Raw genomic sequence first — 22,495 nt, 5'->3', positions numbered from 1 at the left:
GGTGGTGGTTGTTTTCACATGATTAATTTACCGTAAATCACTGTGGTGTTTGGAATCATTTACTGCACATGGTTTATTCATCTGTCAACATTTTCACAATTATATGGACTTGCATCCGATTACACTGTCACTCAGTGTTGATATAGACTTTCAGTGTTTTATCATTATTTTTATTTTAGCGCCACCATTTTTTGTATATCGTACTAAGACGTACACATGTCGGATCGATCCCAGATGCCGTCGTATCTTGTTTTGTGGATACAAAACAAAGATCCGACGCTGGAAATTTAAAATTACGCCGGCGTATCAGTAGATACGCCGGCGTAATCCTTTTGTGGATCTGCCCCATGGTGTGGAGGAACTCAAGTGACCCGTACAAAGCCCTGACCTCAACCCTACAGAACACGTGTGGGATAATTAAACACGCTGACTGCAAACCAGGTCTTACATCAGCACCTGACCTCACATATGCTCTTTCTGTACAAATTCCCACAGACACGCTTCAAAATCTTGTGGCAAGCCTTCTAAGAAGAGTGGAGGGTGTTATATCTGCACACAACGGGGCAATCTTCCACTAATGACGGCTCCTGTAAGCTGCAGAGATGACCGGAATGCGGTGGGAGGGGGTGAGCCTCATCATGCCTGCGCATGCGCTGATCTTGTAGTGCACATGCATCCCTCTGTAAAACAAAGCCTGCTGAAAGGCGAGACCTGGATATCCCAGGAGGCAGTGCGGGTCCCCATCTCATGCTTGCTTATGGAAGGAAGCAAGGATTACTGAACTGAAAAAAGAATACAAAAATGTTTTTCAAAATGTGAAAACAATTCTCAGATTGTGGAATACGGGAGGAAACAAGAAAACAGCTTTCAGCTGCTATATTGAAATCTATACAGGGAGATCGGTGCTTGTAACTCCCCCCACTGCCGCACCGATCGTCCCTGACTGTCCCTGTATCCTCCTCCAGTCCCCCTCAGTGTCCTCTGTGCTCCTCCTGTCCCCCTCCGTGCTTCTGTTACCACTCCATGCTCCGCTTTCCCCCTCTGTGCTCCACTTTCCCCCTTCTATGCCCCCCGCCCGTGCTCCACTTTCCCCCCTTCTATGCCCCCCCTCCATGCTCCGCTTTCCCCCTATATGCCCCCCTCTGTGCTCCGCTTTCCCCCCTCTATGCCCCCCCCTGTGCTCAGCTTTCCCCCTCTATGCCCCCCTCTGTGCTTAGCTTTCCCCCTCTGTGCTCCGCTTTCCCCCTCTATGCCCCCCTCCGTGCCCTGCTTTCCCCCCCCCCCTGTGCTCCGCTTTCCCCCTCTATGCCCCCCCCCTCTGTGCTCCGCTTTCCCCCTCTATTCTCCACTTTCCCCCTTCTATGCCCCCCGCCCGTGCTCCGCTTTCCCCCTCTATGCCCCCCATCCGTGCTCCACTTTCCCCCTTCTATGCCCCCCTCCATGCTCCGCTTTCCCCCTCTATGTTCCGCTTTTCCCCCCCTCTATGCCCCCCCTCTGTGCTCCGCTTTCCCCCCCTCTATGTGCCGCTTCCCCCCCCTCTATGCTCCGCTTTCCCCCCCTCTATGCCCCCCCTCCATGCTCCGCTTTACCCTTTATGCCCCCCCTCCGTGCTCTGCTTCCCCCCTCTGTGCTTCTGTCCCCCCGTGCTCCGCTTTCCCCCTCTGTGCTTCTGTCCCCCATGCTCCGCTTTCCCCCTTCTGTGCCTCCCTGTGCTTCTGTCCCCCTCCGTGCCCCGCAAACGGTGTTTACAATGCTTCAGTTTATGAATGGGGAGGAGCCTCTGTCTCCTGTCCAGTCATCTCCAGCGCAGCTGAGGCTGCAGAGAAAGGGACTAGGGAGTCTGTGTCCTCTTTCCCGTTCCCTGTCTCAAAAGGAGAGAAGTCAGGGGATGTTAAGACCTCTGATATCTCACCAAAGCCCCCCAACAGGGCTAAAAAATAAAGAATTGTGATAAATATTTAAAAGGTTAAATTGTAAAAAAAATAAAAAAATACACCACACACACATACACATACGTCCCCTTTAAGAACCCAGCCGTGGGTCGCGAGCTCGCCGGCGCACTCGCGAACCGGTCTGAAGCTCCATGACCGCGCCCGTGGGCCCGATCGCTGCCGGTGTCCCGCGATCGGGTCACAGAGCTGAAGAACGGGGAGAGGTGAGTGTAAACAATACTCTCCCCATTCTTCCTAGTGGCAGTGTCAGTGATCAACTGTTCCCTGTCATAGGAAACGACGATCAGTGACGTCACACGCCCAGCCACACCCAACAAATAAAAAAAATAAAAACCGCAGAGGTGATCAAATACCACCAAAAAAAAACGTTATTTGTGGAAAAAAAAGGACGTCAAATTTGTTTGAGAGCCATGTCGCACGACCGCGCAATTGTCAGTTAAAGCGATGCAGTGCCAAATCGCAAAAAGGGGCAAGGTCCTTAACCTGCATAATGGTCCGGGGCTTAAGTGGTTAAATGTAACCATATTGCTACACTTAGAGGCGCCTCTCTTCTCTTTTACACTCTGTAGCTCCTGCTGGAGTTACTTCTAATCCCCTTGTGGAGGCTTCCATTTGTGGATGGACATTTTATGATTACACTTATCACATTGCTATAATACTTTTATATGGACTATAAAATGAAGGACCTATGAATAATTGGTTGTGGAACAAATCATTTGAGTTTCCATTATTTCTTATGGGGAAATTTGCTTTGATATATGAGTGCTTTGGATTACAAGCATGTTTCTGGAACGAATTATGCTCGCAATCCGAGGTTTTACTGTATAAGCTGAATTTACTTTTAAAAATAAGTGTGCAATGCATAACTCCAGTGGGTGTAACAAGATGTCCACTTGCCGCCTTCTCAATGTATCCTTACTGTGGACGAGTGCAGGGTGTAGCAAGATGGCGGCGATGGAACATCACTTCCGTTACAAAATCTGGGACGCCTAATCGGACGAAAAGTCTGCATGGCACAGAGAAGCACAGAGACCCAGTGATGATAACATTAGGTCAAAAATAAGATTAAACTTCAGCTTCCAGACATCTTTTAACTACTTGCCGACCGCGCACCGTCATTATACGGTGGCAGCGGTGCTCTCCTGGGCGAGAGCCCGTAGCTATACGGCGGCTCTTTGAGCACCCCCCGCTCGCCCCCGACTCCCGTGCCCGGCGAGCTCGATCGCCGCTGGGCACCCGCGATTGCTCGTTACAGAGCGGGGACCGGGAGTGTAAACACACAGCTCCCGGTCCTGTCAGGGGGGGAAATGCTGATCTTCTGTTCATACAATGTATGAACAGAGGATCAGTGTTTCCCCTAGTGAGGCCACCCCCCCTACAGTTAGAACACACCCAGGGACATACTTAACCCCTTCCCCGCCCCCTAGTGTTAACCCCTTCACTGCCAGTGGCATTTTTATAGTAATCCAATGCATTTTTATAGCACTGATCGCTATAAAAATGCCACTGGTCCCAAAAATGTGTAAAAAAAAACGTCATAATGTCGCAGTACCGAAAAAAAAAATCGCTGATCGCCGCCATTACTAGTAAAAAAAATATATTAATAAAAATGCCATAAAAATACCACCTATTTTGTAAACGCTATAACTTTTGCCCAAACCAAACGCTTATTGCGATTTTTTTTTTACGAAAAATATGTATAAGACTACGTATCGGCCTAAACTGAGGAAAAAAAAGTTTTTTTTATATATTTTTGGGGGATATTTATTACAGCAAAAAGTAAAAAATATAAATTTTTTTCAAAATTGTCGCTCTATTTTTGTTTATAGCGCAAAAAATAAAAAACAGCAGAGGTGATCAAATACCACCAAAAGAAAGCTCTATTTGTGGGAAAAAAAGGACGCCAATATGTATAAGAATACGTATCGGCCTAAACTGAGAAAAAAAAAAAAGGTTTAAAAAAATTGGGATATTTATTATAGCAAAAAGTAAAAAATAATATCAAGTTTTTTTTTTTCAAATTTGACGCTCTTTTTTTTTTTTTATAGCGCAAAAAATAAAAACCGCAAATACCACCAAATGAAAGTTTTCCATTTGTGGGGAAAAAAGGAGGTCAATTTTGTTTGGGAGCCACGTCGCACGACCGCGCAATAGTCAGTTAAAGCGGCACAGTCCCGAATCGCAAAAAGTGCAGCAATATGGTCCGGGGGTTAAGTGGTTAAGTGCTTTTCTATGGTGCCCGAATCGCAAAAAGTGCAGCAATATGGTCCGGGGGTTAAGTGGTTAAGTGCTTTTCTATGGTGCGGTTCCGCAGAAGTTAAACAGTTTCCCACTCAATCCTTTCAGCATGACACAATTCCCTTCTGTAGAAAAGTCTCGCACAATTCAGCTTGGCCGTGGCCAAGGGAACGCTCTCTGCCCCAGCAAAAAGTAAAAAATATTAATTTTTTTCAAAATTGTCGCTCTATTTTTGTTTATAGCGCAAAAAATAAAAAACAGCAGAGGTGATCAAATACCACCAAAAGAAAGCTCTATTTGTGGGAAAAAAAGGACGCCAATATGTATAAGAATACGTATCGGCCTAAACTGAGAAAAAAAAAAAAGGTTTAAAAAAATTGGGATATTTATTATAGCAAAAAGTAAAAAATAATATCAAGTTTTTTTTTTCAAAATTGACGCTCTTTTTTTTTTTTTATAGCGCAAAAAATAAAAACCGCAAATACCACCAAATGAAAGTTTTCCATTTGTGGGGAAAAAAGGACGTCAATTTTGTTTGGGAGCCACGTCGCACGACCGCGCAATAGTCAGTTAAAGCGGCACAGTCCCGAATCGCAAAAAGTGCAGCAATATGGTCCGGGGGTTAAGTGGTTAAGTGCTTTTCTATGGTGCGGTTCCGCAGAAGTTAAACAGTTTCCCACTCAATCCTTTCAGCATGACACAATTCCCTTCTGTAGAAAAGTCTCGCACAATTCAGCTTGGCCGTGGCCAAGGGAACGCTCTCTGCCCCTCCCCCCCGCACAGGAAAGAGGCCAGACAGGCTGAATGGAAGGCATTGTAAAGCTCTGTGGTGTCTGGCGGCCTCGGCTCTGCTGCTCTTCCTGGAGGAAGGCTGGGAAGGAATACCAAACAGATTCCATGTCTTCCCCTCCAGGGGAGCACAAGACTGGTCTTGTACAGGCCCAGCAATAGAGAACCACAGAGCTGGGCTCAGAGCACACAAGACTTCATGTGCAAAACATTTTCCACGCCATATTCCCCAAAAAAAAATGCAATATTAAAGGGGTTGTAAAGGTAAAAGAAAAATTTCCCTAAATAGCTTCCTTTACCTTAGTGCAGTCCTCCTTCACTTACCTCATCCTTCCATTTTGCTTTTTAAATGTCCTTATTTATTCTGAGAAATCCTCACTTCCTGTTCTTCTGTCTGTAACTCCACACAGTAATACGTCACTTTCTCTCTGGTGTGGAGAAAGCCTCTTGAGGGGGCGAGCAGGAGTGTCAGGACGCCAACTAACACACAGCTCCTTTCTCTATCTGCAAAGTAGAGAGCGTCCTGACTTGCCTGCTCGCCCCCTCAAGAGGCTTTCCCCATACCAGGGAGAAAGCCTCGCATTACGGTGTGTAGTTACAGACAGAAGAACAGGAAGTGAGGATTTCTCAGGAGAAATAAGGACATTTAAAAGCAAAATGGAAGGATGAGGTAAGTGAAGGAGGACTGCACTAAGGTAAAGGAAGCCATTTAGGGATTTTTTTTTTTTTTACCTTTACAGCCCCTTTAACCACTTGCTTACTGGGCACATATACCCCCCTCCTGCCCAGGCGAAATTTCAGCTTCCGGCACTGCGTTGCTTTAACTGACAATTTTGCGGTCGTGCGACATGGCTCCCAAACAAAATTGACGTCCTTTTTTCCCCACAAATAGAAAACTTTCATTTGGTGGTATTTGCGGTTTTTATTTTTTGCGCTATAAAACATAAAAAAGAGCGTCAATTGTGAAAAAAAACACAATATTTTTTTACTTTTTGCTATAATAAATATCCCAATTTTTTTTTTTTTCTCAGTTTAGGCAGATACGTATTCTTCTACATATTTTTGGTAAAAAAAAAAAAAAAATAAGCAAATGGTTTGCGCAAAAGTTATAGCGCCTACAAAATAGGGGACAGAATTTTTTTTTTTTTTTTTTTTTACTAGTAATGGCAGCGATCTGCGATTTTTATTGGAACTGCGACATTATGGCGGACACATCGGACACTTTTGACACCATTCACATTTATACTGCGATCAGTGCTGTAAATATGCACGAATTAATGTATAAATGTGACTGGCAGGGGGCGAGGAAGGGGTTAAATGTGAACCCTGCATAGTGTTTCTAACTGGGGGAGGTAGGGTTGCCAACTCATCCCTTTAAAACAGAACACATATTAATTACACAGGTTCTGTGGCTGATTAAGGAGGTAATTAAACTCACTTGGTGCCTTGTTTGCATTAAATTAGCCTCAGAACCTGTGTAATTCATATGTGTTCTGTTTTAAAGGGATGAGTTGGCAACCCTAGGGGGAGGTGACCATTCGGTGTCCCTATGTACAAGGGACACAGCTTCGGTCTCCTCTCCCTGACAGGACGTGGTGGATCTGTGTGTTTATACACACAGATCCACGTCCTTGTCTGTGTAACCACCGATCGCTGGTGCTTGGCGCACATCGCGCCGCCAGGCACACGCATCGGCATCTCAGCGATGCGGCGGGCGCGCGCCCCCCAGTGGCCGGAGGAGCCGAGGACATCTATGGACGTCCTCCCAGCAATTGAGAGCCAACTTATGGTCGTCTTTTCACAATAGGCTGGATACCAAGTGGTTAAGGACCGGGCCTATTTTTCATATTTGGTGTGTACAATTCAAAATCATTTTTTTTTTTTGCTCGAAAATTATTTGGAACCCCCAAACATTATATATATATATATATATATTTTTTTTCTAACTCCCCAGTGGTCATCAACCCTGTCCTCAGGGCCCAACAGGCCAGGTTTTATGTATTACCTTGGAGAGATGCAGACTAGAATACTGCAATCACTGAGCAGCAAATGATATCACCTGTGATGTATGTCAGTTATCTTGCAAACCTGGCCTGTTAGTGGGCCCTGAGGACAGGGTTGATGACCACTGCCTTAGAGAATAAAATGGCGGTTATTGCAATACTTTCTGTCACGCCGTATTCGCGCAACGGTCTTACAAGCGCACTTTTTTGGTGAAACAATACACTAAAATACACAAAATAGACAACAGTAAAGTTCGCCCAATTTTTTTTATACTGTGAAAGATAATGTTACGCCGAGTAAATTGATACCCAACACGTCACGCTTCAAAATTGCGCCCGCTCGTGGAATGGCGACAAACTTTCACCTTTAAAAATGTCCATAGGCGGTTTTTAAAAACTTCTACAAGGTACCAGTTTTGAGTTACAGAGGAGGTCGAGGGCTAGAATTATTGCTCTCGCTATATCAATCACAATGATACCTCAATCACAATGATACAATGTGTGGATTGAACACCATTTTCATATGCGGGAGCTACTCATGTATGCGTTCGCTTCTGCGTTTTTTTATTTTATTTTTTTATTTTGACACTGTCCTTTAAAAATAAAAAATATTGGGTCATATTATTCCTATTACAAGGAATGTAAACATCCCTTGTAATAGAAAAAAAGATATAAAAAAATAAATAAATGAGCAAGGATGTTTGACGTCGCTTCCACCCTTCAATGCTATGGAGCCAAGCGGGGGCCATCTTCCCCTCACTTGGCATCCAGGCAGTGAGGGGGAGAGGAACCAACCGGCTCCGGTAAGCGGCTAAGACAATCGGAGCATGGCGCTTACACACAATAGACCGCTCTAATCCGCCTGTCAATTTTTCAGGCGGATCTGAGCGGGCCACCCATTGACTTGTATGGGCAGACACATCTCCGCTGACACCAGCCTGCCAATCAATCCAACAAGATCAGCTGAAAACAGGCGGATGGCGATCCGCTGGACAGGTGGCAAATGTATTGGATGGGATGAAAACAGACATGCTGTGCGTTTTCATCCGATCTTCTCATAGTAAGCAGAGACGGACATGTCATCCACCGGCTCAGCGGGGATCAACAGATTGATCTCCCGCTGAGCAGATCTGACACGCATGAAAGGGGCCTAATAGATCTTCATGGACTCAACTATATACATCCAGTATATATATATATATATATATATATATATATATATATATATATATATATATATATATATATATATATATATATATACACACGCACACACACACACACACACTTCTACCTCCAGCACTTGCTTAAAGGACTACAACTCCCAGGACCAGCTGGCACCGACAGTTTGATCCAACAACATCTTCTCAGTCAGATCTGAGCAAATGCCCTTTTCAGGCAAGCTTCCCCTTTAGTGGTGCAGCAAAAATAGGAGGTATTTGGTAGCCATGTCCCCAAACATATCCAGCCATGTCCCCAACATATGCAGCCATGTCCCCAACATATCCAGCCATGTCCCCAACATATGCAGCCATGTCCCCCAACATATCCAGCCATGTCCCCCAACATATCCAGCCATGTCCCCAACATATGCAGCCATGTCCCCAACATATGCAGCCATGTCCCCAACATATGCAGCCATGTCCCCAACATATGCAGCCATGTCCCCAACATATGCAGCCATGTCCCCCCCATATGCAGCCATGTCCCCCCACATATGCAGCCATGTCCCACCACATATGCAGCCATGTCCCCCCACATATGCAGCCATGTCCCCCCACATGCAGCCATGTCCCCCATACCTAAATGATGCCGCTGCCGCGTTAATCACCGCGCGGGGAACATTACAGTCAGCTTTCGTTTGAATGGCCGTTTTCCCCGCCGCGCTGTGTATAGAGACACTCCCCCTTGCTCGCGATTGGACAGATCCGTTCAAGGGGGAGTGTCTATGCGCGGTGGGGAAAACAGCTATTCAAACGAAAGCTGACTGTAATGTTCCCCGCGGTGATTAACATGGCAGCGGCGGCGGCTTTGCGACACATGACGGTTGCGGCGACGGGGGGGGGGGGATTGGGGGGAGTATTCTATTTTGGCATCGGGGGTCCCGATACCGATACTGGTATTGGTATCGGGACAACCCTACAAAGGAGAATAGGAACAAAATGGCCCTCTCTAGATGTGCAAAGCTGGTAGAGACATCCCCAAAAAGACTTGCAGCTGTAATTACAGTGAAAGGCGGTTCTAAAAAGTATTGACTCATGGGGGCTGAATACAAATGTACCCCACACTTTTCACACAGTGCTGTGAAAAAGTATTTGGCCCCTTCCTGATTTGTATTTGTTTTGCAGATTTCTCACACTCAAGTAATTTGTTTGATCTGAATCATTTATCTCATTGCCATAAGGGACTGTACACAGCTGGTACCAGCTGTCAATGGAATGTTTGCATAGGCACAACATTCCGTGTACAAGTCATCCAAGGCAACAAGGGAAAATATTAATCGCCCACCTAAATGGGACATCTCACAAAAGACAGGTTAGAATATACAGTAACAGATCGGAATTGTGTGCTCAGTCAAAATATATAGATTTAAAGCAAATAGAACTTTTCCTAAGATCCCATACACACTAGATTTTTGTCTTCAGATTTACAAAAAACATGTAGTGCAAGGGCCTGTCTGATTTGCATTGACCTCATATTATATGGCTTTGGTAAATCTGAAGACAAAAACCTGCAGAAAATCTAATAGTGTATATGGGGCTATAAAAGGCTACAATGGAAGCTTTCACAGGTTGCATACTCCTTCCTGATTTTGGATGAAGCTTATAGATTAAAGCGGAGTTCTGGCCACAATTTCACTTTTTAAATATAAATACCCCTGTAATACACAAGCTTAATGTATTCTAGTAAAGTTAGTCTGTAAACTAAGGTCCGTTTTGTTAGGTTGTTACAGCATTTAGACACTTTATAAAATAGAAATTGACTTGGGCCATCTTAAGTGTGGGCATCATGAAGCCAGACTGTATGACTTCCTGGATTTCAGCCTTCCAGATCTCGCACATTCTCAGTGCTGCACAAGCAGTGTCAGATCAGGTTTCAGCACCTGTGCTGTCCAAGTCACATGATTCTTTGAGACTGGGGAGTGCACAGACTCCTGGAAAGTTACACCCACTACATTCCCAGGAGTCTGTGCGGTGCATTAAGCACCTAGGTGCAGGAAGTGGGAAGATTAACTATTCTGCCTAGCAACAACACTTTGAACGCATCTAAAAAAAAAAAAATCCGTAAAGGACTAATGACATTTTTTTAAAACTACTGATGTAATGTTATATTTATGGGTGGAACTCCACTTTAAATCAGTGGTTCTCAACTCTGTCCTCAAATACCACCATGTTCAGAATTTTTCAGTTTGTTTGCGAAACATTTTTAAACATGGAGGAACCCTTGACTTAAAGGGGTTGTAAACCCTTGTGTTTGTTCACCTTAATGCACCCTATGCATTAAAGTGGATGTAAACCCAATTTTTTTTTGATGTCACAATGTACAGTATAAGATTTCCTATCATCTGTGCCCAGTCTTGCCACACAGTTAATCCAGCTCTGAGCAATCCTCTTATTGTTCAGTGAAATACAACAGACTTCCAGATAAAAACCAAAGTCCTTGCTTCTGAAAAAAAGTGCAGAATTCACATCCCCTCCCCTGTGTTTTGATTAAATGTTTTCAAAATATGGGGTGAGTCACAGTTCAGTGCCATGAGAAAATGCAACAGCCATCAGAATATACATAGAGCTGGAGGGAAGAGGGGAGGGGGATGTGAATTGAGCACTGTTTACAGAAGCTGTGTATGTCTGCAAGCAGTGCACGAGATATGTAAATAACCTGTCACTCAAGCAAGGACTTTGGTTTTAATCTAGAAGTCTGTTTTATTTCCCTGAACAATAAAAAGAGGATTGCTCAGAGCTGGACTAACTCTGTGTGGCAAGAATGGGCACAGATGATAGGAAATCTTATTCTCTACATTGTGACATAAAAAACATTTTTTTTAGGGGTTTACATCCACTTTAAGGTGAAAAAACACCTTGCAGTCACCGGCCCCCCAGTTTTACTTACCCGAGCCCTGAATTTCCCTTGGCGGGGGATGCGCTGTCCCTCTCTCCATGGGTTCCCAGATCTTGATTGGATAGATTGTTAGCAGTGCAGCCATTTCAGGGGTGGGGGCGGGGTCGAGTCATACATTTGGCGGCTATGGACGCTGAATGAATGACTCAGGAGCATGCCGGCACAGTAACCCCACGGGACAGCGCTTCTTCTAGGGCAGTGATGGCGAACCTTGGCACCCCAGATGTTTTGGAACTACATTTCCCATGATGCTCAACTACACTGCAGAATGCATGAGCATCATGGGAAATGTAGTTCCAAAACATCTGGGGTGCCAAGGTTCGCCATCACTGTTCTAGGGCATGGGTCTTCAAACTATGGCCCTTCAGTTGTTCAGGAACTACAATTCCCATCATGCCTAGTCATGTCTGTGAATGTCAGTGTGTTACAGTGCCTCATGGGACGTGTAGTTCTACAAAAGCTGGAGGGTCGTAGTTTGAGGATCCCTGTCCTAGGGGGTTCTCTGATGTGGGGAGGAGCCAACGAGAGCCGCAGAGGGACCCAAGAAGACGAGGTTCGGGGCCACTCTGTGCAAAACGAGATGCACGGTGGAGGCAAGTATGACGTTTGTTATTTTATTTTTTTTAAACACGTAAAGCTTTACAATCACTTTAACTTTCAGGCCTTGGGGCTAGTAATTACTGTATCTACAGCTCATGGTTCATTAGTGTGATGGTCAGTAGGAAGAGTGCTTCTTACATTAGTGGGAAAAGAAGCAATAAAACAAAGGCATTTTTCCTGTAGCGATGTTCCTGTTTAATGTACTGATCTTTACCTTGGAGCTGTACAAACACACAGAGCGTATATTGCTATCTCCTGGGCTGGTGTGTTTGCCAGCAGTTAAAGGGGTTGTAAAGGTACAATTTTTTTTCCTAAATAGCTTCCTTTACCTTAGTGCAGTCCTCCTTCACTTACCTCATCCTTCCATTTTGTTTTTAAATGTCCTTATTTCTTCTGAGAAATCCTCACTTCCTGTTCTTCTGTCTGTAACTCCACACAGTAATGCAAGGCTTTCTCCCTGGTGTGGAGTGTCGTGCTCGCCCCCTCCCTTGGACTACAGGAGAGTCAGGACGCCCACTAACACACAGCTTCTTTCTCTTTCTGCAACATAGAGAGCGTCCTGACTCTCCTGTAGTCCAAGGGAGGGGGCGAGAGCATGACACTCCACACCAGGGAGAAAGCCTTGCATTACTGTGTGGAGTTACAGACAGAAGAACAGGAAGTGAGGATTTCTCAGAAGAAATAAGGACATTTAAAAGCAAAATGGAAGGATGAGGCAAGTGAAGGAGGACTGCACCAAGGTAAAGGAAGCCATTTAGGAAAAAAAAAATTGTACTTTTACAACCCCTTTAATGAAGCCGATGAGAATGGAAGGTTGCTGGGAAATACGGGCTTAAAGCGGAGCTCCACCCTAAAGTGGAACTCACGCTGATCGGAACCCTCCCCCCCTCCGGTGTCACATTTGACACCTTTCAGGAGGGAGGGGGGTGCAGATACCTGTCTAAAGACAGGTATTTGCACCCACTTCCGGCCACACGTCACGGGCAAAAGACGGGTTTTTCCTGACTTCCTGTCTGTCCCCCGTTGTGTGCTGGGAACACTCGGCTCCCAGCACACAGCGTGTGAGCCAATCGGCGGGCGCAGCGCGACTCGCGCCGTAGGGTTCCGGGTAGTGAAGCCGGAGCGGTTCACTTCCTGGTTCCCTCACAGTGGATGGCGGGGGGGGGGCAGCAGAGTGACAAGCGATCGCTCGTCCTCTGCTGCGGACGACGCTGGACTCCAGGACAGGTAAGTGTCCTAATATTAAAAGTCAGCAGCTGCAGTATTTGTAGCTGCTGGCTTTTAATATTTTGTTTTACTGGCACATCCGCTTTAATGATAAACGCTTCCATAAAGGGCAATGCTGCCATATGTACACGAGGGGGATCGTACTATATTTACCAGGGCTTGTGTAGGGTGGTCCTCTTTACACACATCGGCCTGTTTAATGCATCTTGACAGATGGACAGCAATAACGTCTACCAGTCAGGTACTTGAGGTCGGGTGATGAGTGACGACCAGGTGCGTGGCGTGACCCTCATCTTCAACTGCAAAGACAAAATCAGCTTCATTCAGGAAAACTTATCAGAATCATTACAACAAGATCTTGTGGGCAATGCAGATCACGCGCTTTACACAGACGGTAGAGATAGGACTGAAATATGTAGACAACAAACATGCACATCAGGTGTTCTAATTTCCCCTTATCTTCACTGGCTACATTTTTTTTTTTTGGGAGGGGGACATTAAAAAAGGAGAAGTCCAACCTGCGCTTTTTAGGCTGGGCTCCTCCTCCAGGTCACAGGAGTGCAATTTGTTTTGCACTCCTGTGACTCAGTGGAGGCAACGTGTCATTCCGACTTCCAAGTCTGGATCCATCAGCTGCTTTGATAGATGGCAGTCTCAGCGCGCCTCTACCTGCCCCTCCTCAGCTCAGCGCTCCAGTGAGGGTGGAGAAGAAGAGAGGAGAGACGGTCAGCAGCTCTCCTCTAGTGGATCTGTAAAAACTGAGCCATCGGCGGTGTTCGGTGGCTCGGTTCTCAATGCAGAGACGGCGGGGGATAGATGCAGCATCAGTCTGATGCTCCATCCACCGAGATAAGTATGAATAAAAAAAAACAAAAAAAACAAAAAAACAAACATACTTCTGTTTAACCACTTAAGACCCGGACCAAAATGCAGCTAAAGGACCAGGCCCCTTTTTGCGATTCGGCACTGCGTCGCTTTAACTGACAATTGCGCGGTTGTGCGACGTGGCTCCAAAACAAAATTGGCGTCCTTTTTTCCCCACAAATAGAGCTTTCTTTTGGTGGTATTTGATCACCTCTGCGGTTTTTATTTTTGCTCTATAAACAAAAATAGAGCGACAATTTTGAAAAAAAATGCAATATTATTTACTTTTTGCTATAATAAATATCCCCCAAAAATATATAAAAAAAACTATTTTTTTCCTCAGTTTAGGCCGATACGTATTTTTCTACCTATTTTTGGTAAAAAAAAAAGAAAAAATCACAATAAGCGTTTATCGATTGGTTTGTGCAAAATGTAAAATGTATAGCATTTACAAAATAGGGGATAGTTTTATTGCATTTTTATAAAAAAACATTTTTTTACTACTAATGGCTGCGATCATCGATTTTTTTCGTGACTGCGACATTATGGCGGACACATCGGACAATTCTGACACATTTTTCGGACCATTGTCATTTTCACAGCAAAAAATGCATTGTTTACTGTGAAAATGACAATTGCAGTTTTGGAGTTAACCACTAGGGGGTGCTGAAGGGGTTATGTGTGACCTCATGTGTGTTTACAACTGTAGGGGGGTGTGGCTGTAGGTGTGACGTCATCGATTGTGTATCCCTATAAAAGGGATCACTCGATCGATGCCGCCGCCGCCACAGTGAAGAACGGGGAAGCTGTGTTTACACACGGCTCTCCCCGTTCTTCAGCTCCGGGGACCGATCGCGGGACTCCAGCAGCGATCGGGTCCGCGAGTCCCGCAGCCGCGGTCACGGAGCAACAATATAGTAAAAACGTAAAATTCAAGTTAAAAGTTTCTTGGCCAAGAAGTGGTTTGTCTTTGCCAATGTTTCCATCACTCCTCTATTCTATGCCGAGTAGTACTCAGGAGGTTTGGATCTATGGTAGTGTAGCTTTAAGGCCCCGTACACACGTCCGAGGAACTCGACGGGCAAAACACATAGTTTTGCCCGTCGAGTTCCTTGTGAAGCCGCCGAGGATCTCGGCGAGCCGAAATTTCCCATTGAACAACGAGGAAATAGAGAACATGTTCTCTATTTCCTCGCCGAGATCCTCGTCGGCTTCCTCGGCAGAATTCAGCTCCGACCGAGTTTCTGGCTGAATTCTGCCGAGAAACTCGGTCGTGTGTACGGGGCCTAAGAGTACCTTCAAAGCCTTATAATAAGCAAAGGCCCAGATTCTCAAAGGGCTTACGACGGCGCAACGCAATGTACGCCGTAGTAAGTCCTAATCTGGGCCGTCGTATCTATGTGACTGATTCTTAGAATCAGTTACGCATAGATATCCATTAGATCCGACAGGCGTAAGGCTCTTACGCTGTCGGATCTTAAATGCAATTTTTTTTTTGCCGCTAGGTGTCGCCTCCATCGTTTTCCCCGTTGAGTATGCAAAATACGCAAATTCCCGAACGTACGCGCGGTCGACGCACTGACGTTACAACGTTTACGTTAGATTTGCGACGCGTAAAGTTGCCCCTGCTATATGAGGGGCAACCAATGTTAACCAGTTGGTAACCGCCCTATAGCCAAAATACGGCTACAGAGCGGTTACTGTACTCTAGGAGGGCGTCAATGTACGTCCTCCCAGAGACTGCGTTGTGCGCGCCCGAGCGGGCGCGCACACGCGATCGCCGGTGCTCGCCGGGTCTACGGGACCCGCAGCAACAGCACTCGCGGTAAGGAGCCAATGGACGCGGCTCCTTACCACGTGATCGCGCCGTCCAATGACGGCGCGATCACATTTGTAAACAAACCCTGCAAGCTGGGTCACATGCAGGTCATCTCTCTCCTCTCCTCACACCGTTGCAGCGTGAGAGGAGAGGAGAGAGATTTTTTCAAATCGATAGTAAGTGCAGCAATCCCCAGCAGTCCCCAGCAGTGCCCAGCAGTGCCCAGCAGTGCCCAGCAGTGCCCCATCTTTACCCCAGCAGTGCCATCTGTCCCCTAGGAAGTGCCATCTGTCCCCCAGGAAGTGCCATCTGTGCCCCAGGCAGTGCCATCTGTGCCCCACTAGTGCCATCTGTGCCCCACTAGTGCCATCTGTGCCACCTGTGCCCCACAAGTGCCCCAACAGTGCCACCTGTCCTACACCAGTGAACACCAGTGCCACAAAAGTAAAACAACACTGCCACATCAGTGCCACAACACTGCCACCTGTGCCCATAAGTGCCACCTGTGCCCATAAGTGCCACCTGTGCCCATAAGTGCCCACAAGTGCCGCCTGTGCCCACAAGTGCCGCCTGTGCCCACAAGTGCCGCCTGTGCCCACGAGTGCCGCCTGTGCCCACGAGTGCCGCCTGTGCCCACGAGTGCCGCCTGTGCCACACCAGTGCCGCCTGTGCCACACCAGTGCCGCCTGTGCCACACCAGTGCCGCCTGTGCCACACCAGTGCCGCCTGTACCAAACCAGTGCCGCACCAGTGTCATCTGAGCCACACCAGTGTCATCTGAACCACATCAGTGCCGCCTGTGCCCATCAGTGCCACCTGTGCCCATCAGTGCCGCCTGTGCCCATCAGTGCCACCTGTGCCACACCAGTGCCGCCTGTACCAAACCAGTGCCGCCTGTACCAAACCAGTGCCGCACCAGTGTCATCTGAGCCACACCAGTGCCACACCAGTGTCATCTTTGCCACATCAGTGCCGCCTGTTCCCATCAGTGCCACCTGTGCCCATCAGTGCCGCCTGTGCCCATCAGTGCCACCTGTGCCACACCAGTGCCGCCTGTACCAAACCAGTGCCGCCTGTACCAAACCAGTGCCGCACCAGTGTCATCTGAGCCACACCAGTGCCACACCAGTGTCATCTGAGCCACATCAGTGCCGCCTGTGCCCATCAGTGCCACCTGTGCCCATCAGTGCCACCTGTGCCCATCAGTGCTCATCTGCACCCCACCAGTGCTCATCTGCACCCCACCAGTGCTCATCTGCGCCCCACCAGTGCTCATCTGCACCCCACCAGTGCTCATCTGCACCCCACCAGTGCTCATCTGCGCCCCACCAGTGCCATCTGCGCCCCACCAGTGCCATCTGTGCCCCACCAGTGCCATCTGTGCCCCACCAGTGCCACACCAGTTCCACCTGCACCGCTGCAGTGACGCCTGTGCCCACCAGTGCCGCCTGCTAATCAGTGACCCCAGAGCCACAGCAGTGCAACCAGAGCCACACCAGTGCCACATTTGCCCATCAGTTACACCTGCGCCACTGCAGTGCCACTAGTGCCCACCAGTGTTCTGCAGTCCAGCCTCACTAGCCACCAGTATGGCAAAAAAAATTTTTACAACCGAGCAGGCCTTCCAGAAACTATGGGCGTCTGATGACAGCTGTGAGGAGTCTCTGTCCGATTCCGATTCGGCCTATGAGCCCGTAACAGGAAGCGGGTCTGATACTGATTCAGAGGAGGAACCTGTGCCCGTTAAAAGAAGGCGTTCTGGCGTGGAGCAGCCTACTACTAGTGCAGTGCCGTCCACCTCGCAAGCAGTGCCGTCCACCTCGCGAGCAGTGCCGTCCACCTCGCAAGCAGTGCCGTCCACCCCGCAAGCAGTGCCGTCCACCCCGCAAGCAGTGCCGTCCACCCCGCAAGCAGTGCCGTCCACCCCGCAAGCAGTGCCGTCCACCCCGCAAGCAGTGCCGTCCACCCCGCAAGCAGTGCAACAAAGGTCAGGCACCAGTAGGGTGTCCTCTCTGCCCCAAAGGGATAGGGGCCATGCCAGCCTTCCCTATGGCCTTCAAAACCCCCTGTGGCTGCCTTCGAATTCTGGAGCATCAAGTATCCCCCCTTTCACCGCCCAACCAGGTGTACAGGTGAACACCGATAATTTTGACACGATTGATTTTTTTCATTTAGTTTTTACAGACGAATTATTGTCATCTATTGTGGCCCAGTGCAATCTCTACGCTCAGCAATTTATTCTAAGCAACCCCGATTCCAGCTATGCCCGCCCCTTTCATTGGAGAGACCTGACCGTAGAGGAGTTTAAAATATTCTTAGGCCTGACCTTCAATATGGGTCTCTCAAAAAAAAACAAAGGGTACGCCTATTGGTCTACCAAAGCCATCCACCACATGCCCGTCTTCTCATCCCGTATGCCCAGATCCCGATACTTCATGATTCTACGGTTCCTCCACTATAATGACAACACCCAGTGCCCTCCCCGAAATGACCCTGCTTTTGACAAATTATTTAAAATTCGGCCACTTCTAAATTTTTTTTCTGAAAAATTCCCCCAGTTATATACCCCTCAACAAAATATTTCAATAGATGAGTCCCTTGTAAAATTCCACGGCAGGCTGGGCTTTAAACAATTCATCCCAAGCAAAAGGGCCCGATATGGGGTGAAGATGTACAAACTGTGTGACCGAGACACGGGGTACATCTACTCCTTCATTGTTTACGAAGGGAAGGACTCCCAACTACATCCCCCCGAATGCCCCGAATACATCGGAACAAGTGGAAAAGTCGTCTGGGAGCTCATCTATCCACTACTTGGAAAAGGATACCACCTTTACGTGGACAATTTTTATACTAGCTTGCCCCTGTTTAGAAATCTTTACCGGAGAGACACCCCAGCATGTGGCACAGTGAGAATAAACAGAAAGGGCTTCCCCCAAAAATTGGTGAATCAGAAGCTGAGACGAGGAGAGACGACGTCTTTACGGAACCAGGAGCTATTGGCTGTCAAGTGGAGGGACAGACGAGATGTCCACATGCTCACCACCATCCACAATGACACCTACGTGGAAGTCCCCAAAAGAAGCGGCCCAGTGCAGAAACCATCTTGTGTCTACGACTACAATTTATTTATGGGTGGCGTAGACTTCAATGACCAGATGATTGAACCCTATCTTCCCTCCCGAAAATCCCGTCACTGGTATAAAAAAGTGTCCATTTACTTTTTCAGTTTGGCCTTCTATAACTCTTATGTTATCTACAAAAAAGCAACACAGAATCCCGTTCCATATCTACTCTACCAAGAAGACGTTATCACCGCCCTTTTGTTCCCTGAAATGCCACCAGACATTCTTCGCACTGATTGCGTGAGCAGACTTCACGAACGGCACTTTCCTGACAAAATCCCCCCCCGTCGAACAGGTGCAGCCCGTCAGAAGAAATGTCGGGTGTGCGCCAGAGGAGGAGTCAGAAGAGACACAACAGTTTATTGTCCCGATTGTCCCTCCCAACCAGGCCTCTGTTTAGGTGCATGTTTCCGCCGTTACCACACTATTGAAAATTATTAGATAAACAAAATTCAAATTCCCTGTCATTTTCCTCCACACCCCTTATGCCACTGCACTGTACCTACCTCTGCCTTCTCCGTTACCGACCCTGGACTGTTTTATACGACCACGATTTTGCCTAATGCTAAAAATACCTCTGCTTTCTCTGGAACTGACCCTGGCTTGTTATACGACCACTCTTTTGCCTAACCCTAAACTGTACCTACATCTGCCTGCTCTGGAATTGACCCTGGACTGTTTGACCACGTTTTTTGCCTGCCCCTTGGATTGATCTTTTACCCTGCTATGCTAGTGGGAACACAGGAGTCTCACACATGTGAGGGGCTCCAGAATTGTTTTTCTGGATGAAAAAACTAATTTTTTAGTTTTCTCATTCCCAGATTAGGGTCTGGTTGCCCGGAGGCTTCAAAGAGATTTGGGTGGGAGAAGCCTCTACCCCTGTCCCCATTCTTTCCTGGCCTTACTACCAGGACCAATATTTTGGCACTGCTGGCTATGTACCGACTATGAACAATATTGCTGCCTGGACAATTCCATTCATTGTCGCTGACCACGTTCCTGCCTGCTGCCTGGATCAGGGCTCTCCTCCTGTGGACAATTGCACTACTAAAAACACAGGTAATCCTTTTTTTTTGTACCCATTACTCAGCAGAATGTATTTTAGGGTGTAATTCTTGGTATGTACATGCTGTGTTAGAAATATGAAGGGCCTTCAAAAATGTGATAGATTGTAAGGAAATTGGATGTGTAATTTGTGTCCCTACAACACCTGATGGTGCTTCTTGGATGTTGGGTCTCTATGTGGCCAGGCTGTGTAAAAGTCTCACACATGTGGTATCGCCATACTCAGGAGGAGCAGCAGAATATATTTTGGGGTGTAATTTTTGCTATGTACATGCTATGTGTTGGAAATATCCTATAAATGGACAACTTTGTGTAAAAAAAATGCGTTTTCATTTTTTTTCCACATTTTCCAAAAACATCTGCAAAAAAATGAACTGTTCAAAAGACTCATTATGCCTCATAGATTATACGTTGGGGTGTTAGCTTTCCAAAATGGGGTCACTTTGTGGGCGTTTCCATTGTCCTGGTGCTCCAGGGCCTTCAAAAGTGTAATAGGTGGTTGAGAGATTAGATGTGTAATTTATGCTCCTAGAATGCTTGAAGTTGCTACTTCGGTGTTGGGCCTCTGTATGTGGCCACGCTGTGTAAAAGTCTCACACATGTGGTATCGCCATACTCAGGAGGAGCAGCAGAATACATTTTGGGGTGTAATTTTTGCTATGTACATGCTATGTGTTGGAAATATCCTATAAATGGACAACTTTGTGTAAAAAAAATGCGTTTTAATTTTTTTTCCACATTTTCCAAAAACATCTGCAAAAAAATAAACTGTTCAAAAGACTCATTATGCCTCATAGATTATACGTTGGGGTGTTAGCTTTCCAAAATGGGGTCACTTTGTGGGCGTTTCCATTGTCCTGGTGCTCCAGGGCCTTCAAAAGTGTAATAGGTGGTTGAGAGATTAGATGTGTAATTTATGCTCCTAGAATGCTTGAAGTTGCTACTTCGGTGTTGGGCCTCTGTATGTGGCCACGCTGTGTAAAAGTCTCACACATGTGGTATCGCCATACTCAGGAGGAGCAGCAGAATATATTTTGGGGTGTAATTTTTGCTATGTACATGCTATGTGTTGGAAATATCCTATAAATGGACAACTTTGTGTAAAAAAAATGCGTTTTCATTTTTTTTCCACATTTTCCAAAAACATCTGCAAAAAAATGAACTGTTCAAAAGACTCATTATGCCTCATAGATTATACGTTGGGGTGTTAGCTTTCCAAAATGGGGTCACTTTGTGGGCGTTTCCATTGTCCTGGTGCTCCAGGGCCTTCAAAAGTGTAATAGGTGGTTGAGAGATTAGATGTGTAATTTATGCTCCTAGAATGCTTGAAGTTGCTACTTCGGTGTTGGGCCTCTGTATGTGGCCACGCTGTGTAAAAGTCTCACACATGTGGTATCGCCATACTCAGGAGGAGCAGCAGAATATATTTTGGGGTGTAATTTTTGCTATGTACATGCTATGTGTTGGAAATATCCTATAAATGGACAACTTTGTGTAAAAAAAATGCGTTTTAATTTTTTTTCCACATTTTCCAAAAACATCTGCAAAAAAATGAACTGTTCAAAAGACTCATTATGCCTCATAGATTATACGTTGGGGTGTTAGCTTTCCAAAATGGGGTCACTTTGTGGGCGTTTCCATTGTCCTGGTGCTCCAGGGCCTTCAAAAGTGTAATAGGTGGTTGAGAGATTAGATGTGTAATTTATGCTCTTAGAATGCTTGAAGTTGCTACTTTGGTGTTGGGCCTCTGTATGTGGCCACGCTGTGTAAAAGTCTCACACATGTGGTATCGCCATACTCAGGAGGAGCAGCAGAATATATTTTGGGGTGTAATTTTTGCTATGTACATGCTATGTGTTGGAAATATCCTATAAATGGACAACTTTGTGTAAAAAAAATGCGTTTTCATTTTTTTTCCACATTTTCCAAAAACATCTGCAAAAAAATGAACTGTTCAAAAGACTCATTATGCCTCATAGATTATACGTTGGGGTGTTAGCTTTCCAAAATGGGGTCACTTTGTGGGCGTTTCCATTGTCCTGGTGCTCCAGGGCCTTCAAAAGTGTAATAGGTGGTTGAGAGATTAGATGTGTAATTTATGCTCCTAGAATGCTTGAAGTTGCTACTTCGGTGTTGGGCCTCTGTATGTGGCCACGCTGTGTAAAAGTCTCACACATGTGGTATCGCCATACTCAGGAGGAGCAGCAGAATATATTTTGGGGTGTCATTTGTGGAATATACATGCCATGTGAGAGAAATAACCTGTTATAATGACAATATTGGTATGAAAAAAAAAAAAAAAAAAAAAAATCTTAATTTTGCAAAGAATTGTGGGAAAAAATGGCAACTTCAAAAAACTAACTATGACTCTTACTAACTACCTTGGAATGTCTACTTTCCAAAAAGGGGTCATTTGGGGGGTATTTGTACTTTATTGGCTTGTTAGGGTCTCAAGAAATGAGAGAAGCTGTCAGTACTTCAGGTGTGATCAAATTGTTCAATTTTCAGAAATTGGTACCAAAGCTTGTAGACCCTATAACTTTCACCCAGACTAAATAATATCCAATTTTTTTTTTTTTTTTTTACCAAAAATATGTAGCAGTATGCATTTTAGGCCAAATGTATGAGGAAAATTACTTTTTTACAAAATGATATGATAGAAATGAAGAAAAATTCATTTTTTTACAAAATTTT

Source organism: Rana temporaria, chromosome 1 (genome assembly GCF_905171775.1).
Source record: "Rana temporaria chromosome 1, aRanTem1.1, whole genome shotgun sequence".
In the NCBI taxonomy this organism is placed as follows: domain Eukaryota; kingdom Metazoa; phylum Chordata; class Amphibia; order Anura; family Ranidae; genus Rana; species Rana temporaria.
This window is presented reverse-complemented; position numbering follows the sequence as displayed.